This window comes from Diceros bicornis, chromosome 23 (genome assembly GCF_020826845.1).
Source record: "Diceros bicornis minor isolate mBicDic1 chromosome 23, mDicBic1.mat.cur, whole genome shotgun sequence".
Lineage (NCBI taxonomy): Eukaryota > Metazoa > Chordata > Mammalia > Perissodactyla > Rhinocerotidae > Diceros > Diceros bicornis.
The window spans coordinates 4,245,375-4,265,913 of record NC_080762.1 but is presented as its reverse complement, the minus strand read 5'-3'; positions in this window follow the sequence as shown (position 1 = coordinate 4,265,913).

Sequence of the window (20,539 nt, the reverse complement as noted above, 5' to 3'; positions counted from 1 at the left end):
CATGCACTGTCCCAAAAGACCCTGGGGGAGGATCCCTCCTTGCCCTTTCAAGTTGCTGGTGATTGCCAGCAGTGGCAGCCATTCCTTGTTTTGTGGCTTCATAACTCCAATCTCTGTCTTGGTCTTCACATGGCCTTCTTCCCTTGGTGTCTGTGTCCAAAGTTCCCTAGTTTTATAAGGACATCAGTCGTTGGATTAGGGCCCAACCTTATCCAGTATGACATGTTAACTTGATAACAACACCTGCAAAGACCCAATATTTAAATAAGGTCACAATCACAGATTCTGGATAGACGTGGATTTGGGGGGAACACGGTGTTCAGTACAAGTATGTTGGGGGATTTTAACACAGTCTCAGTAATTAACAGAATGAGTAGATAAAAATGATTCAGGATATATCAACCAACTTGACCCAGCTGACATGCTTAGAACACTCTATACACAACAGTGGCAGGAGGCACAGTCTTTTCAAGTGCACCTAAAACATTCCCAAAAATGGGCCTATAAAAATTAAGTTATAATCAATTCCAAAGGACTGAAATCATATGGTATGTTTGCTGATGCAAATGGAATTAAAATAGAAATCAATGACAAAAGATATGTAAAAACCCAAAAACCTGGAAATTATGAACATACTCTAAATAACACATTTCTAAGTAGTTTTTTAATCATAAACAGGCTTCTAAATTTATTCTGTGTCCAAAGAAGGAATTATAAGAAAAATTAGAAACATTCTGAACTGAATGTTAGCGAAGACGTAACGGATCAAACATCCATTTTTTTACAAACTTACCTAGAAAACTGGCATCTCATGAACATCTGAAATCAAATACTAGGGTGAGGGATGTTAAGAAATGAGGATAAGATGATCTCACCAGCCACAGTTAGACAAACTGCCCTTATGTAGATTGCTTGTTTTGAACACATGCTTTTATTGCATTAAAATATTGATTTCTAAAAGTTAGTACATCTACCTGCATCCATGGGATTAAATGTTCCCTTAGACAGAAACAACCAAGATTTCCATGCTTTTAACCACTCGAGGAGATTTTAAAGGAAGTTTTTTGTTTGTTTGTTTGTTTTGACTAAATATATGTATATCCTCTAGCATATAGTGCATGCATATGTATTCTATATCATATATAAAATATATCAATTTGTCACGGGGTTTTCTAACCTGTGATCTATGAGCCTGGAGGCATGATGAGCCTCACTGAATATTCGAATTTTGCAAGAATACGAGAGGTCTACAGCTTTCATTTGATTCTTAGAGGAATTCATGAACTCAAAACTTTAAAAACCAGTTGTAGAGATGACGGTGTATTTCAGTGCTATTCTTGACTCTCCGTTATTCTCTGCCCTCTAGTGACCTGGTAGAGTCTTGGTCTGTTGTTGGCGTTTTGGATGTCCAAGTAGTGAACATTGCAAAAAATTGAGAATAATCCTTTTAATGCAAAGAATGACCAGATGTGATAACATAACACAGCCCTGTTTGAGCTTCTTGACTTGTTTAAAATTAAAGTAGCATTACATCTCTTTACAAAACTGGCTTAGAATAAGCATGGAAACAGCTTTTATGCTGTCGATGAGGCCAAAAAATAAATGCAACTCTGCACATTTTTTATTTGAAAGCATTCGCAAATGACATGTGAGCCATAAACGTTGGCCAAAAGCCACAGCTAAGCATTGTGTTAAAAACACTGTATGTTTTTAAGCCAAAAACTATTTAGGAATCAGTTCTTCATTCCCTAATTATTAAATTAGGAAGAAAACCAGGGAAAAATAGGTCAAAAGAGATGAGCTTTAAGTATTGCCTTTCAGTTTAATAGTCATGACAACTTTTAAAAATCCAAACAAAATTGATCAACGGCCTATGTAAACAGTCATGCAGGACTGAAGAGGACTCTTCTATTTAGGTTAACAAGAAAATTGTGCTAGAGGCAGCTTGGTGAGATGTTGAGAAATAAAATTAATGAAATAGATGTGTACTAGGAGAAATGATTCTACACACATGTTCTGAATGCTTCTGCTTAGATTAATGTTTTCCTGCAAATAAAACTGGTTATCATCTAGTTCAGGTCAAATAATGCAGCTATAAAGATGAAGCTACAGCAAGCAAGGTATTTGGTCATTCAGAGCCAAGATATGAGAGTCGTTCTAGAAGAACATTAAGTGAGCAGAAACACTTTGGAATCCGTAACTCCGGCACATATAAAAGTTTTAACCTGTGTGACAGTGGATAATGAAACCTCGAAACAAATCCGCATTTCAGTGTCTTCAAGGTATAAGTGTCAGCGTTATAGAGCGTGGAAAAAACAGGTACCTTATTTGACATGTCATTTGAATATACGTAGCTCTCCTCTGTCTCTGAATACAACGTTCTGCCACTCTCGCTTAATCAGGATGCTAACATCTATCTTGGAATCCACTTCCATCTTGGAAAGGTTTAGTAAGATGTACATAGGTAGGTACCTCTAACAAATCTTGATAATGTGCTTTCAGAAGAGGATAGTCTGGAAATGACATCACAACTAAAATATCCTCTTTGAACCCAAAAGTCAAGATCAGCAATGCATTTTTCACATGATGTGCTTTGCTTCAGGGTTCCACCAGAGGTGTAATTAATTTATTAATAACTATATAAATGAATGTAAGTGGAAGATTTATGAGTCCAGGGGAAAAGATGCTTGGAAGGCAGTGTCACCTTCTCCTGCTGTCTAAAATTGGTCTCAGGAAAGTCCAGGGGACAGTGTCATCACCTCTGAGGCTTTCTCTTCCCTGACCATCCATGTGTCACAGAATTGCCACATTCTTAAGGCGTGTTTCCTAACTCTGTCTGACTCTAAGTCCTTTAAGCTGTGGTTTAGGTCCATTTGCTTTTCTTCATCTCCCAGTGGTGATCCCCAAGTCACATAGGAGTGCAAGGAGAAAACTAGGCGTTTTGAGAAATGGTGTTTGGCAATCCTAGTTATTATCACTGAGGAGTCACTCCCTCACAGTTTCACTGTTTTGACCAGTACGCAGAAGTTGCACACTCAAAGGCCTCCAGGCCGAGTGGTTCACGTGGTCAGTGGAGAACAGAAGAGGGTGGCCCTCATGAAATGGTCAGTCACTATTCGGATTCACCTGTCACCTTGTGAAAAGAACACTAAATGTGGCTTTTCAAGGTTATTTTCAAGACAACCTAGATATCTGAATTTCTATGTTAATAATCCTGATTGCTAAATACAGACACTAATTCCAAATTTCTTAAGCATTGTGTAGGCCTGCAGGCAGGACACAGCAGCAAAAGTTTCATACCTCTGTAACCTCCAGGAAAAGACCTCTTGAAACCTGCTTTGGCCACGCAGCCCTGCGACCTGGGACCAGTGACCTCATCTGTAGGATGGATGAGAAGGTTGCCCTAGCAACAGCCTCTGGGGTCCTTTCTAAGGTGTGCGTTCGTCGCATCTGAGTTATAATCCTCCCCGCATCAGGACCAGTTCTCAGACAAGGACATGGCGTCTGACCTCACCACCGAACAAAGGATCAAGAGAACCTCAGTCTCTCAGGACCCACTGTGATGAGCTTTCTGTGTTCAACCCCACAGCACTGACTTTTCCTAATTTAATGTAAAAAAACTTTCCACTTCTTATTACAAAATCAATTAAGATTCACTGTAGAAAAATTAGTTAATACAGAGAAACAAAAGGAAATCTCTTTAAAACATTTATATTCCCACCAAGTGCCTTGATATAGATCCCTTTAAATCTCTTTCTACATGTATACCATTTTTTGAAAAAGGACATCATACTAAAAGCACTTTTTTGTAGCCCACATTTTTTGCTTAATATATTTATCCAAGAAATACTGATTCTTTAAAGGAATATAAATGCAATTCTTATGATAAGATTAATTTCAATTCACTTTATTCAACATAAGCACAAATATGTCCAATTTGTTGAGAGGATCAAAAAAACAAAACAAAATACAAAGCAACCCTTGCCCCCAAAAAACAGCTTTCCTCCAATCGTCTGCTAATTTAGAGATAGAATTTTCAAAATATTAAGAAATCTAGGATTATTACCCTGTAATAATAAAGCCTTAGAAATCTAAAGCAAAAATCGATGAAAATGCATTCGTTGTAACATGAGGGATATTATTTGGAGATAAAAACAAAATACTGGCGAATATAAGTTGTTAGTCTGAATAATGAACCTAGGGAGAATGAGGAGGGGCAGGAGGGTCATTGCAACCAACTCTGAACATTCTTTAGCGCGTATGTGACTGGAACAAGAAAAAATAAATATAACTCATATATAGTAATACGTAATAAACATATTTATGCATTATATTAATATAATAAAGCATATGTGAATAATATAATAAGCAAAATGCCAAGTTTTTTTTTTTTTTTTTTTTTTTTTTTTTTTTTACATTTTTATTGATATTTTAATGGTTTCTAACATTGTGAGATTTTGGGTTGTACATTTTTGTTTGTCCTTCACCCCATATATGACTCCCTTCACCCCTTGTGCCCACCCCCCACCCCCCACCCCCACTTCCCGGGTAACCACAGTCCAGTTTTCTCTGTCCATGTGTTTGTTTATATTCCACATATGAGTGAGATCATACAGTGTTTGTCTTTCTCTTTCTGGCTTATTTCACTTAACATAATACGCTCCAGGCCCATCCATGTTGTTGCAAATGGGACGATTTTGTCTTTTTTTATGGCTGAGTAGTATTCCATTGTATATATATACCACATTTTCTTAATCCAATCGTCAGTCGAGGGACACTTAGGTTGCTTCCACTTCTTGGCTATGGTGAATAATGCTGCAATGAACATAGGGGTGCATAAGCCTCTTTGGATTGTTGATTTCAGGTGCGTTGGATAGATTCCCAGTAGTGGGATGGATAAGCAAAATGCCAAGTATTTTGAACTCTCTTCTTTACTAACTCTCTTACTAATTAAAACTAACATTTTCTTATTAATTTGGGATACAGCAGTGGTGCAAATTTCTGTTCACATTTTCCTAAAAGATGCTAATTAGTGAAATAAATGACCAATAGACTAACTCATACCTGAGAAATAAGAAAGCAACATTTTGGAAGGTTATCTTTTTTGAATCTCCCTTCAGTCCTTGTCCTTCTCTTGACCAAAACTGACTGTGTTACAAAAACACATAGCCAAGAACGGACGAGCTACAAAGCAAACGTGAAAAAAACTCTTATATAATACAGCAGGACAGCGAAATGTTTTTCTTAGGAAAAAATTCTCTCCCTGTCAGCAGTTCCAAATACTAGTATAGACTTTATTTCCAAACAAGTTTCCTTCTTAGATCTGTTTTAAATAGAATCTGATTGCTTTAAAAGCAAAGCTTTGCAGAAAAACATACATTAGTGGATTTGATCTGTTCCATAGAGTCTCATGGTTTCCTGTCCAAGTTGTGAACACCAATATTGCGTCCCATCAGTCTCACAAAAAAAAACCCGCAAAAAAATCTATTCAAGACGCCGTGTCACTAGTCTTGTATATTAATATTCAGAAATTATTCAGCCCATCTAAAGCTGATGTAGCTTTCCATATTTTCATTTGCTTCGTGTATACAAGCCACTGATCCATCTCTTCCCTGGGGAGCATCCTGTTCCCCATTTCTGAGATTAAATAAATCAATTTTATGAAATCATCCTGCAATACAGATGCTCCTTTTTCCCAACCCACATATTCTTATAAAAATTTAACAAGAAAATTTTAAAACATTTCGTCAACATTGTTTTTACAAAGCAACTGTTGGTTATAAACAATCTTTTAGGTCTCAAGGAGATTTAAGACACTTCAAAGACTTGGTCTAAACCCCTAAATCCAGGTCGCTCTCATGTATTTTCTAAGACATGGCATGTTAAGTTTAATGCTTAAAAATTTTTTAAAGTGTTTTCTTAGGCACTAGAAAAATTTTAACTGATCTCGTTCTAAGAAACAGACATTTCTGGAATTTCCATTTTTATTAGTTCTTTTCTTCTTAAAAGATAAAGAAACTAGTGCCTGCGTTCACTGTTTTTATATAAATGTCTTCGAACTTATTTAAAGAAATAACACATTTCCTCTGCCCAAGGCAATGTATATTGATATATTTTGATGCATGTTAAAAAAAGAAATTCCTCACAACCTAGGTCTCACAGATGGTGCTCTTGGTTTCTCTTCTTATCAGGAAAGAGTTTGATCTGTTTTCTTTTAGTATATCCTATGGGTCAGTGGCAAGAAAAAACAAATAAAGGCCATCTTGATAATTATTAGAAGTTTGTGCAAATATTAACTAAAGAATCATGCTAATCTGAATTACTCAGTTAATATTCAGCAATCCATAGTGAGATTCTTAAAATTCTGATTTGAATAATTTGTAAAAGCATGCACAGTAATGGGTATTTATTTTAAACTAAAAGTCATAGCATATGTTTTTTCCCCTAAGCTTTAGGTGATAATGTAAATGGAGTTTACCCTGGCAAGTTTGGGTTATTTGAAATAAAAGAAATTGCAATTTTGAAGGACAGTATTTTTTATTTCACAAGGAAACTTCAATTGGACCAAATAAATAATCCCTCAGCTTTCCGCTAGTAAGAAAGAACTATAGGGAACAATGATTTATTTTTTCTTGTTTTAGTACATATTTTGAAATTTTTACAACCAAGAGGAGCACAGATTGTTCTTTAAAGATTCATTTCTTCTAAAATAAAACAACATGTAGCTTTTACCGCTGACTGGACCTATTCCCCTCAGTTTCAAAACTGGAGAATAAAAGAAGTAAATGTTTGTCTATTTTTATTCTAATACCAACTCTCTTTATCCATGCAAAATTACAGAAGCTTTAAGAGGCATTCATTTACCTGCCTATTTTGCCCAGTGGGATCTGTAATCTTCCCATCTTTCCCTACAATATACATAAGGTGGTAAATGCTCAACCAGAAATTGAAGGGTCATCTATAAAAAAATAATAATCTTATTGTGAGATTTATTCGGGATTAAATCATGGCTGTAATTATTTTTTGCTTTGTGTTTTCTGCATTTTCAAATTTTTCCAAAACGGATGAAATTCACCTATTAAAAAAAAGGAGAAAATTCAAATCATGGTTTCTAAAGTCCCAAGGATTTTTGGCAGATTAAACACCATCAATTTCCTGGTGCAGCTCTTGAACATACAGAGACATTAATAACAATAAAAAACAAAAGTTTTTCCTCCCTCCAGAGGATATTTTGTAATGATTGCTGCTAAAATAATACTGTACTTATAGTGAAAACTGAGTTTATTGTCTCCTATTACAAAATTAATACTTTAATTTTCTCTTTTTTATTTCTTACTAATAATCCTAAATAAGAAACTTTCTTTTGAGCACTTGTGTGCCTAGTTTTGTTAGTTACTAGAAAGCAGCCAATTCAAATTCTTTTATATCCCCTTCTTGATTCTCTCTCTCTCTCTCTCACTCTCACACACACACACACACCACACACACACACACACCTCCACACACACCCAGCACAGAGTTGTCTGTCGGGGCACATAGTAATTATTCAAGCCATCGTTGACACTTCCTGGACAGTCATGGTGTTAGTTAGGCAATGACTCTCTACCTGTAATACTTCAACTCATAAAGTGACAAAAAGGATACTTTTTATAGTTCATACACTCAGATCCCAAGTTCCTGCAGTGGAAAGATCAGTGTTGACCCCAGTGGCTTTGTCATTTTCTCTGTATTTTCTTCAAGATCTAGCCCCCATCCATCAATAGAGAATCTCCAAAAGACTTATATAAACATTTTAAATTCCCAGTGAGGTACATTCTTATTTTCCAATTATTCACTCCCTATTGCCCAGAACATGAGCCTTGACGACCTAGATAGTAAAGTAGCCCAAGCTGTTTAACTGTCCAGATAATAATAGTAACTAATATTCTTATAATGCAAGGAGACAAGAGAGAGGGTAATAAGGATCCTTAGAATAAAATGTAAATTACATAACAAGATTGCCAAAGACCATGCTAAATTTCTCCTTCCCTCTTGTATAGACAACAGATGTCTAGATTTTATGGTGTATCCATTGCATCATTCATTCTCTCATTTATTCACTTATCTTTGTATCTTTTAATTGGAAGCCAGTATACTTCTATATAATAGTTTTAGAGAGTGATTTGTGTGCTACTAATGTCAATATATCTGTAATAAGGTTCATCGCTGTATCCTATTCTGCAGAGAGCTTGTCAGGAGGCCACCTGTCCTTCAATATGTAAATAACATGGAGTTATAAATCTCTGTATAATTAAAAAGATAAACACATACAGCTACAAGAAGGACTAAGTTTATGTATATCTATGTAAGGAAGTCAGGTCTCATTTCTTTGCTTGCAAAGAAAATTACCAGAGAATCGTTCTGCAATGAGGAATCCTATGCCTAGGAAACCCAAGCACATCAAATAGTTTTAACATTCTGCATTGCACCAAAGCACCTTGCTACGATAGTTAGCACCCAAATATGTTTTGTCCCGTGCGGGAGCACCCTTGGAACCAAAGTTTCCAAAGCCCAGTCCTTGGTCTGTAGGATCTCTTTTTGAAGTGCTAGAGCAGGAAAAAGGGGTCAAAAGTTTTGGCCAATTAGATGTCAACTGAGTGGAATATCTTCATCTGAACTCCATACCTCAGGAGTCCATGCTGCCATGTCTAAAACCCCATTCTCAGACCATTAACCTCACCCAATTCCAAAGCCACTTCTTGCCGATACAAATTTTTTAGAAGAGACTTTAAGGTAAGGGATATAGCTTGTGTCTGGGTCTAAAACATAGATGCATTTAGTCAAAATGACGCAGGAGAGAAAGGGAATTGGAAAGCCCTGAACCTCACTGTGTTAACTCTAAACCTCACATAGCTCGGGAAAGCCCATGTTTTCTCTCGAATGAAAAGTAATCCTGGATCTGGACAGCTGAGGTTATAAAAGAGTCAGTGGCATTTTTTCCAAGATTATGATTTTAACCCTACCACCATAGCTGAATAACTAGAATCTATCTCTTTAAAATTCCGTCTTGCAAATTAAATGAGATCTGCTTTATTTCCTTTGAAACATCATACACATTGAGATTTTTGCAAAAGTGTTGCTGATGCTACCAAAGTGGATTTTCTTTGTCTGAATTATCTACAATTATTAACTATATAATAACAACCACCAGCTCTATAACTCACTCTGCACAATGTAAACCTTAATTCATTGGAATTAAGTTAGTTATATAGTTTCTCAACAGAATCAACTGCATTTCAAAGATAGTAAACTGTTGTGTGCTACAGATTATGTTCCATGTAACTTTTTTTTTTTTTTTTTTTTTTTTTTTTTTTGTGAGGAGATCAGCCCTGAGCTAACATCCGCCAATCCTCCTCCTTTTTTTTGCTGAGGAAGACGGCCCTGGGCTAACATCGGTGCCTATCTTCCTCCACTTTATATGGGACGCCGCCACAGCATGGCTTACCAAGCAGTGCGTCGGTGCGCGCCCGGGATCCGAACCAGCGAACCCCGGGCCGCCGCAGCGGAGCGCGCGCACTTAACCGCTTGCGCCACCGGGCCGGCCCCGTTCCATGTAACTTTTGAGTTCCCAAAAGGTCTCAGGTATTCTACGAGGTGCTGGGTGAATCTATGTAGTAAATCTCTGTAATAAATTATATCCTAAAGCAAAAGGATTTTAATATTTATGTTTAGAAATTATATTTAAATACATTATACAAGTTTAATCTTTCTCAAATGATGCCACAATTCAAAAGTGGCCCAGTCTTGAGCAGCATTTTATCTATTTTAATGAAGAGAATATAAATCCTTAGTTACATACATAAAAAGCAAATAGAAGAAACTCATCAACATCAACAATATCAGCACTGCGTTGATAGGCAATCAATAAATATCTGCTGAATGAATGTCTGACCTTTTTTACAGAGAACATGTACAAGTACTAACAGCTGTCCATTCTATCTAATGTCGTACCATCTGTTCTCCTTGGAGTTCAACTTTGGAAACAATAAATGTTTTAAAATACATGTTGGAGCCAGATTCATCACACTTGCAAGGCAGAACACCGTAAGTATTCTGCCTACCCCCTTAAAAATGCAAATGAGCCTGCAGTGATAGAAATCAAAGGCACTGGTAGCACCAAACCAAAAAACCTGAAGAAGCTCTGCTTACCAAATGGAAGAGATTACCATCTAAAGCGTAAAATGAATATTCCATGGGAATATAAGAATTACAATAGCAAATTAGCATCCAAGAATTGAGGGTTAGCAGAATCAACAAAATAAAATATATCATCCAATGTGTCACTGACTAGATGCCTCAAGAAACTCAAAAGTGGGTTTAGAAGCAATTAACTGTTTTTCCAAGTTGTTTCTTTTCCTTTTGTGTGTTAAGGAGATGTAACCACCAGCCATCTTGAAACTGACCAAGCCTCGCCACAGAAGCTACGCCCCTGACCTTTGCCTTATTTTTAATGCCAAGATCTCTCCAGGAGGAGTTTAGGCCTCATTGTGCGGAAGCCTGTTCTCCAACGGAGCCTGTGCAAGCGAATACCTGCCTCTCCCTTTTGAATATTCATTCCCCAACCAAATAAAAGTTCCTGCTTTCCTTTGTTCGGGGACGTCATGACTTTGGAAATGATTCCTCATGGTCTCCTATTTTCTGCAAATACACTTTACTTTGTGAGGCATCTTGCACTGATGTAGAGTCTTATTTAAGTGACCAAGAGGCGAGCCCACTTGATTAGGTATCAAATGCACCAGATAGAAAGCCCATAAGCAAATATAGCTAGTTTCTAATACTTGAATATAGCTCAATTTGGTTAACTTTATTAATTTGCCTATCTGCAAACAAAAATAATTTTTTCTGTTTTCCAGGTCCCTTTCTTCTAACTGGTTCTAATGAATAGACAAATTAAATAAGTTTTTACTCCTACAGTGCTTCTTAGAGATAAATTGTAGGCATATATCAGAGAAAATAATTCACAACCTGGTAAATGGGCAGAAAAACTTGGGTTAGAATTTTATGTTTTTCAGGGTGGAGAGCAAATTTTCAAGGTGTCACATGGACATACAGATCAAGCTGTGCTTGTCATTACCTACACAAGCAAAGCAGAGTGGAACACAAAAACTTGTACACATGTGTCATTAACAGCATTATTCCTAACAGTCCCCAAATGGAAACAACCCAATACCCATCAACTGATGAACAGATAGATAAAACGTTGTCTAGCCATACAATGGCAGATTATTCGACCATAGAAAGGAATGAAGGGCTGACCCATGCTACAACATGGTGAACTTCAAAGACACTATGCTAAGTAAAAGAAGCTAGTCATATAGGACCACATATTATATGATTCCATTTATACGAAATGTCCAGAACAGACAAATCTATAAAGACAACGTACGTCATTGTTGCCCAGAGCTGGGACGGGAAGGAGGGAGCCACTATTAATGGGCAGAGGGTTTCTCCAGTGTGGGGAGGATGAAAATATTTTAAATTCGATTGTAGTAATGTTTGCATGACCCTGTGAATATACTAAAAAACCTTGAATTGTACATTCTGAATGAGTGAATTGTATGGTATGTGAATTATATCTCAATAAACTTGTTTTTCAAAAAGCGGAAGGAAGGTTTGAAGAATTATCTGGATTTAGATTTGTTATTTGGAAGCACAATTATTTAATTACACTTCTACACAAATTCACTAGGAAATTACTATAGGCTCTACTTTTTTTTGATAATATAATTCCTGTATTTCAAAATTATTTTTTTTAAATATCCCCTTTGAAAAAAATCTGAAAAAGTTACAAAGTGCAACATTTAAAAATGTCTGTAATCAAAATATCACAATCAAAAGTGATACAGTCATCACAATTGGCATGAAATTATTGTTTTTATCTTAATCTTTTCTTCTCCATTCATTCGTTGTTGCTGTTGTTCTGTTCTGATGCTATAGTAATTTGCCTCAACTTTACCAAAAGGAAGCTTTGTTTTCATGCTTGTCAGCATTACCCTGAAGCTAATCATTTACCTTGGGGGTTGTCAAAAAACGATTTATTTTCAGGATAAGTTAATAAAATCTAAAACAAAACTGTTATGCTCTGTCACCCACCAGAATACACTGGAGTGAAAAAGCAACTTCAGTTGGTTTCCTGACCTTGCCCAGTTTAACTGTCAAATGAATTCCATAATGGACAGCTCGGAAATCTAATTTGGTAATCCTGAGAAACTCCCTCCTACTCCTGGTCCCTCCCTTGCATTCTCTAAAAGGTTCAAGAAACAGCAATTATAGCATTGACAGCGAGCTCTAACTTGCAGTGTATTTCATACCTTCTCCTTGGTATTCTCCTTAAAATCATCCCAGCTTTCCCAGAACCTAGAAGACGCTGTCTTTAAGTTATAATTTTCATATGCTGATATTTTCCGCCATTTCTTTTTGGCGGAGAAACAAACTGGGAAACATAATAAACAAGAACTACCTCAAATAACAAAAATTACATGTCACCCTTGGCTCCATAAAGAGCTCCAAATCTCTGAAATGTGGCAGATCTTTCCCCACAGGAAGGTCTTACTAACTCCCAGTATATGTCTGTACCATCTCTGTAACCACGGTTTAAACTCCATCTCTGCCTAACGTATCAGTCAAGATCTCCAAAACTCATTTATAAAATGGGGAAACTCTCTGGTCAACAGAGTTCCAGAAGTTCATGTCCGTAAGAGTGATGCCACAGTAGGAAGTAAGACGTGAAGCATCACAGGTCATGACTGAAGATGGGACCTCACGCCAGCTGAGCCATCCTCACGCCATGCAGGTGACAGGGATGTTGGAGTGAGGCCTCTGCCCGGCTCTCCGCTGGAGCTGTCAACCCAAAGATTTCCGCGCGCATTTCTGAGAACCTGGAGCTCTGCTCAGCAGCACAAAGGCAGAGCCAAACAGAGCACCACTACAGAGCCATGTCTTCTCCTCTGAAAGACAACAATTTTCAAATAAAATCACCCAAAGGTATCCACTATCTCCCCACAAACTTAAATGTTTAGAAATACAAACACAGTCTATACTTTCTTTTCAGTATTTTATGAAGAGTTTTGCATAATAATCATATGCAGGCCCATGATTTGCAAAGAGTAAAATTCGAAAAGCATTAGACATTAGATGAGAAAATTGAACAGGAAAATTCAATAACAGTTAAAAACATTTTATTACTAAACCATTAGGTTTTGCTTTTGCGAAAACAAATGTTATAATAATGTTTTTATTTGTTCAAATAAAACCCACTTGACACTCTTACAAATATTTAGGAAAAGAAAGTCCGTCTCCCCTTATATTTATCATTTCTCTCGACATCCTGGCCATTTACATTCACATAAAATGGTCATCTTGAATGATTTACCTTACACATGAAATGTAAATGATATCTGGAAATAAGTTCATTGCAAAATTATATTACCTGATAAATCTTTCTAGTAGTTTATTTGATTATCACCAAAATAAAATGAGTGAGATTATCTGCTTTCTTCAGATTTTTTTTTTTTACTTTAATAACGGTTTTAGAAGCAAATGGAATAATTCTGTTTTACTTTAGATATTTTGAAGTTTGCTCAAAGACCTGCTGGATCGCTGTACAAAAGCTACCTGTGGACCAATCCTGGGCCCCACACTAATTTCACAGACGGCAAGAATCCAGGGCTGCAGGGAGCAGAGGCCGGGAAGCAACGTGCAAGATAGCAATCATCGGGTCTATAAAGTGGTTCCAAATCGTCCAGCCCAGCACTCAGGATTCACCATAATTCCCGGTGTTAGCGCTCGCTAAGCGACAAGTTGATGGGGCAGAAGGTGGGGAGGAAAATGACCCTGAAAGCGGGGTGTTGGTTTTACACCCGCTGGGTATCTGTTACAAGTGAATTTCCTCTGGCGCCAGCAGGTATTTTGAGTAGGCGTCCAGAGGGATCCCAGAGGGCAGGGATGGGAGTGGGGAAGATGGAGCTGTAAGTTTGGGGATCAAAGCTTTCAAGATCCCTGAGGAAATCGGTAAGATCCGGACTGATTGGCCCAAAGGCTTCAAGTGGAATATGGGAGATATTTGGAATTTCTGAGGCTTAGAGGCAGGAGAGGGGGTGGAAAGGTAGGGAGCGAACAGGATCCCTGGGGAGAGATCTTCACCAGGCCAAGGAGGTAAACTTCCAAACAAGCTCACAAGGAAGATGAGAAGCTCTACCCTCGCTTTTTACCCCGGGGACCCCAGAGGGCCACTGCAGCCGCAGATCCGCCAGCGCGCTGGGCTGGGCGGCCACCGCTCCCAGGGGCCCCGCGTCCCCGCAGGGGAGACTGAGGCTCCGGGCGGCCGGGGCGGGGACGCGCGCAGGGGCCGCGAGTCTCCCCCGGAGGTCTGCGAGGCCCAGCATGACAGCCCGCGGCCCGCGGGGCGCTCGGGAAAGGCGACTGGATTTGTTTGGACTAGTCACTCCAAAGGCCTGGGGAGACAGCTATTTATCCGAGGCCGGACCTTGACAAATGGACGGGGCAGTGCACGAGAGGACAGTCCCCCTGACCCCGGGCCGTGCTGGGGCGGGAGGCAGGATCCTCCCACCTGTTCGCGACCCTCCGGGGCGCACCGCGGGGCGAGGCGTGTCTCCACCTGCGGCCCGAGGCGCGCCCTGCGGCCAGGGGGCCCTCTCCCGGCTGGAGGGCTCGGCTGAGACCCCGGCCCTTCAGCGGAGGGTCGCGCTCGCTCTCCGGCGGCGCCTTCTCCCCAGGTTCCCGGAAGGTCGCAAATCTGCGACCTGGCCAAGTTGCCCTGCAGGTGACCCAGTCCTGAACCCGCACTGGAGGGTCCACCTTGGTAAAAACCGTTTGGTCTGGCAGCATCCGGGTCATATATCAGAGAGGTCGTTTAGCAGTCTTGGAGTTTTTTGAGAGCACTGACGAATGATTTGAACCTGAAATTTAATTCCACGCGATGTGAACTGCGACCATAATGTACTTACTGGTTCTTAATAGAAGATAACTCAGCCCCTGGCGTCGCCGATTCTGCAGAAGATCCGTCCAAAAGCCGACGACTCTTGCTTTTGCGGCGCATACACCTAACCAGAAAAGAGCAAACCGCTGCCGAGTTCATTCTTTCTATATTTCTGAACTTTATTGCTTAGAATTTATTTCTCTCGTTAATGTGTAGGGTGCTATACGTATTGAAGTCCTTTAAAAACAAAGACAGTTGTACTAAATATCGACCAACAAAGATAAATAGGTGAATTTCTAACTTGCAATGCAATCAAAAGGAAGTATTTTTCCACCAGTATATTGCTTTTAGTGTAATTCAGTGTTGCCTCAGCTTTAAGGCCAATGCTGTATTACCAGGCAATGCAAAGATGTAAGGCTGGGCACCTAAAATAACGTAATTCTGAACAGGAACTCAGACTACTGATAACAGGTAAACTTAATCACTTTGCTTTTAGGATCTGAAATAGCATTTTTTGGACAGTCTCTAAAATAGCTCTGCATCAAGCAGTGATGTTAATTTCTTTCCTTGTTTGCCTTTATTTTGGTTAAAGACCTAAGACTGAGAGAGTAATTTGAATAAATTCTTTCTTACTCAGTAAAAGAAATCGGATCCTGTCAGTTAAAAAGATGAGACTTGAGTGTGGCCAGAAGATGAGTGTTTTAGCACTTTTGATGGAGACTATTTGAACCTGAAAATTTTTCGTGCTATCTATCTTGCTAGAAGTCAGGGCGAGATAAAGTGTAATCTGGCTCTGATTTCTGCTGGAAAGAAAACATTGAAATGACTGCTCATTTATCACTGTACTCGCCCTCCCCCCTTCCACCTTGGTTTAATTGACAATGTAACACCGAGCTGTTTGTGTCTTCCTTTGACTGTTGGAAATGAAACCAACCCCGGGGAAGGGAGAGTTCTAAATTACTGGGTTTATTCTGTAAAGAAATCATAAGACAAAAAGTCTAGGAAGGGATTATGAAAGCTCCACCATCAGCAAGAACACTGGAGAACCATCCAAATTCTGTGATGACGCCCAAGGTTTTTCTTCTTGTCTGCTTGGAGAATCTGCAGAGGTACCCGGACCAAGGCCAGCTTCTTAGGAGTCCAGTTAATATACCACGGGTGACACTAATCCTAAACCGGTTGCAAGAATACCTACTCTCATGATTATAGAAATTAAAATCATCACATCGTTTGTTTCTAGTCCAGACAGTTATTTTAGCCAAATAGACACAGCATTTATTTCCTCTAAATAGATCTCTAAAATCACAAAAGGAAAAAAGTCAGTATGCGTATATAATAAAATTCAATCTCAATAGTAATCATTTACATAATATTAACACAATAATAGGATACCTTTTCCAATAGTCTAATTAGTCAAGATTTCTTAAAATGGTAATGCCAGTTTTGACAAGAGTCCGATGAAACAGCTAATCCCAAATACTGCTTGAGAATGTATAAATTAGAATAACCTAAAAATGTGAAAATTGTTATTTAAAAGACTTGTTATAGTAAAGTAAATATACCCTTTAACCTAGTAATTCTATTTCAGGGAATTTATGCAATGAAAAGAATTAAGGTTTGAATTAAGAATTAAGATGCACAAAGATTTATTTAAGGAATATTCCTAATAACAAAAAACTGGAAACAAATATATACATGAAAAATGATTTTGCCATTCACTTATGTCATAGAAGAACATTTAATGACATACAAAGATATTTATAGCATGTAAGATAAAATGGATTATTATAAAATATAATTCAATATTTTGTGAAAAATACATTCATAGAAAAGATGTGGGAAGATATATACGAAGGTGGTTTATCTCAGGGTAGTGATTTTCTACTTTTTTGTTCAAAAGCTTTATATTATTTATATATTTACATATATATAATTTTAAAATACAAAAATATTATGCAGTGAGAAGTAAGTCTTCCCTTTCATTTCTCTTATCCATGTTGCTATTTGAGTTGTTGGCTTTTTTCATATTGGTTTGTATAATTCTTAATAGATTAAGGAAATGAGTCCTCTTTCTATCATATATTTCCAAGTATTTTTCCTATTTGAAATCTGACTTTTGATTTTGTTTATATTTAAAACATGTGTGGAAGCACACTTAGCAGTCTTCCATGGCTCTCAGGTTCTATATTTGCTTGGGAAGCCCCCTCCCCTACATGCACATGTGTGCACACACACACACAAACAAATCCACACACAGATTACATTTTTTAAGTTTCTCACTTTTCTTCTAATAGTTTTATAGTTTTCATTTTCTAGTAAGTCTTTAGTCCATTTAGAATTTATTTGGGTTGAAGCAGTAGAGATACAGCTTCTTTGTCCTAACACAGTTTATTAAGGAATATATTTTTCCATTGATCTAAAAATATCACTTTTTTCAGAAATTAAATTTTCACTTATATTTGGATTTCTGGACTCTTTATATTATTCCAATAGTTTGTCTGTTTACTCAGGTGTCAATACACAATTATTTAAATTAATATAAATTTATAATATATTTTAATATAGGGCACCACTTCTCTCTCACAACTTTACTAGTTATTCTTTTTTGGAATGTTTCCAACAATATAAGATCCTGCTTATCTAGCTTAAAAAACTTCTGTGTATTTGTATTGATATGGCATTAAATTTACTAATTAAATAGGGAAAACTGATGTCTTCAAAATATTGAGTCTTCAGATCAAGAACAACATATGTTTTTATGGTGGATTTTTTTATTTCTAATTATTTTAATATTCTTCAGAAAGTTATATACTGCTCAGGAGGAATTATATTCTGCTGATTAAGAGTATAGGCTCTCAAGCTTATAAGATCTTACGCAAGTTACATGAACACTTTGTCTCTCCATTTTCTCACATGTAAAACAGAAATAGTAATTGCACCTGCCTCAGGGATTTGTAAAAAGAATTGAACGGGAAACTCCATTCAAAGCACTTAAGACAGCGTCTGGCAACACCAAGTGCTCAGTATTTCCTATTACTAGATATTGTACATAGCTTTTTGAATTTTTTCCTAAGTATTTAATCTTTTGTATTTGTTATTATAAATGGAATCTTTTCTTCTTTTTTTATTTTCTAGCAAGTTGTTACTCATATTAAGAAAATTGTTAATTTTGTATATCAATTTACAAATTGCATTCTTGATTAGTTCTCTTATTCTTTCTACAGCTTTTCAATTGGTCCTCTTCAATTTCCCAGATATATCACTTTATCATCTGAAAGCTATTATAAATTGTCCTTCTCCTATGTAGTTTACTAACTCATTTCTTCCTCTTGTTTAAATGCTTTGGCTTAGACATCTAGAACCAAAATGAATAATGGTAAAGATAATATAAATTTGTTTTGCCCTTGACTTCAGTGAAAATGTGTCTGGTGTTCCCTCATATATTTTTGTCACATTACAGAATTTTCTGTTTAATTATATCATAACAAGATTTTTCAAATGAGTGGAGTTCAATTTTGTCAAAGGACTTTGGCACAGGTAGACATGACTATGTGGTTTTTTCCTGTGACCCATTAACATAATGAATATATTAATAGAGTTTCTGATATTAAACATCATTGTATTCATACATATAAAAGTGTGAGGACACTTATGTGTGTCATATTAGTCTGTCCATATACTGCTTAATTCTATTTACTCATATTTTGGTCAGGATTTTTGCAAATATTTACATAAAAATGGACTAGAGTTCTTGGGTATGGTGAATGGCTTTTATGAATTCAAGTACACTAGCATTTTTTAAATTTGGTATGAATATTATGCTCCCTTCATGAAAATAATTTAAAAACTTTTCTCCCTATCATCTGAAACTGTTTAAGTAATAATGAAGCTGCCTGTTCCTTAGAGTCTATAGAATTCTGTGATAAAATCATCTAGGCCTATTGCTTTTTTGGTAGAAAGTCTTGAAAACTTATCAATTTCTTTTAAGGACTAATAGATTTTTCTGTCTCTTCTGGTTTGAGTTTTACTACATCATATTTTTCTACAAAATCATCAGTGTTTTCATAGAGTTGAGCAAAGTAATCTCTTGAGATAAAATCTTATTTTCATCCTCTTGCATAACTTGGGCCGGGACTGGTTTGATTAGGCTGGAAGCCTCTGAAAGTCTGGTTCACTGTAATCCCAAGTCTTCCTTTTCATCAATAATCAATGTTCACACAGAGAAGTTAGTTTGAAGGAGAAGAGAAAGAGCTTAGTTTTGGACATGCTGCCTGTGAGACATATGGGCATATTCATATGGAAATGACCAGGAGGCACATGAAAATTCATTTCTAGCTTTTAGGAATTAAATCCAGAGTAAAGACGTAACTGGAGAGCCATCCGTATAGAAATGCCAATGAAGACTTGAAAATGGATATGATCATTAGATGTAAAAGGAAGAAATGAGAAAACCAGCAACAGAACCTTGGGAAATGCCCACATTGAGGTGATTTGTGTAAGAAGACAGTGAAAATAAAACAAATGATCAAAGATAATGTGAAGACAACATAAGGTATGTGGTGTCACAGAATCCCAGCAAAAACAAAATTTTTAAAAATATGTACAGAGAAAGTGATGTATCATTGTTTCTAATACCAACAACAACAAAATGTTAACTTAAATGCCCATCAATCAACAAGTGATTAGATTATGTTTCTGCAATACCATAGACTATTACACAACCATTAGAATAAGGTAGAGCTATGCTTGCTACCATGGAAAAATTTCCAAGTCATATTGTTAAATTTACAAGTAAATCACAGAAACACATATATAGCATGATTCCAAATGTGTAAGAGGAAAATAAAAAGCATTGTATTATACATAGGTAAGGTATATATTCATGCACATTTCTGTAGATCTAGATCCATCAACAGATCAATCAATCGATAGGTAGATATACATAGAAGATAGTATTTGGTGGAGTTTCAGGTTGATCACACACTGGAGAAGAGGGCTTGAGAAAAGTGTGAAGTGGGACTTCCATATTTTGATTAAGGTACTTGTGCTTTGTTTGAAGCTTTACAATAAGACTATACTTATGCACTACTTGAATACAATGGTAATAAACTATATATAATTTTTATAACAAACCAATAATAAGCCAGCAACCAATGCTGTAGGAAGAAGCCCAAGACGACGAAAATCAAGGGAAAGGCCATTGTTTTTATCATTAGAAATTGGACGGTGGCCTTAGAAGAGAAGGTTCAGAATACCAGTCAGGAAGGAATCCTGATTACAAGGGTGGGAATAAGGGAAACTGGGGGTCACAGGTATGTCCCACTCAAGATGCTTGTCTATGCCTTGGGGAAAAACTAAAGAGAACAGGTCACCACAGACTTTTTCAGAGTTAATTCTGTGCAGTATCCAATGAGCCTGTCAGAGCTACTGAGTTGCCATGAGACCTTGGGCTAGAGTAGTGGGAGTACATTCCCTGATACATGGGAGGAGGGATATCTGCACCTTCAGGCAATGATTCTGTTCCATCTGGAGACTGATACAGAAGTCAACCCAGCAGGAGGC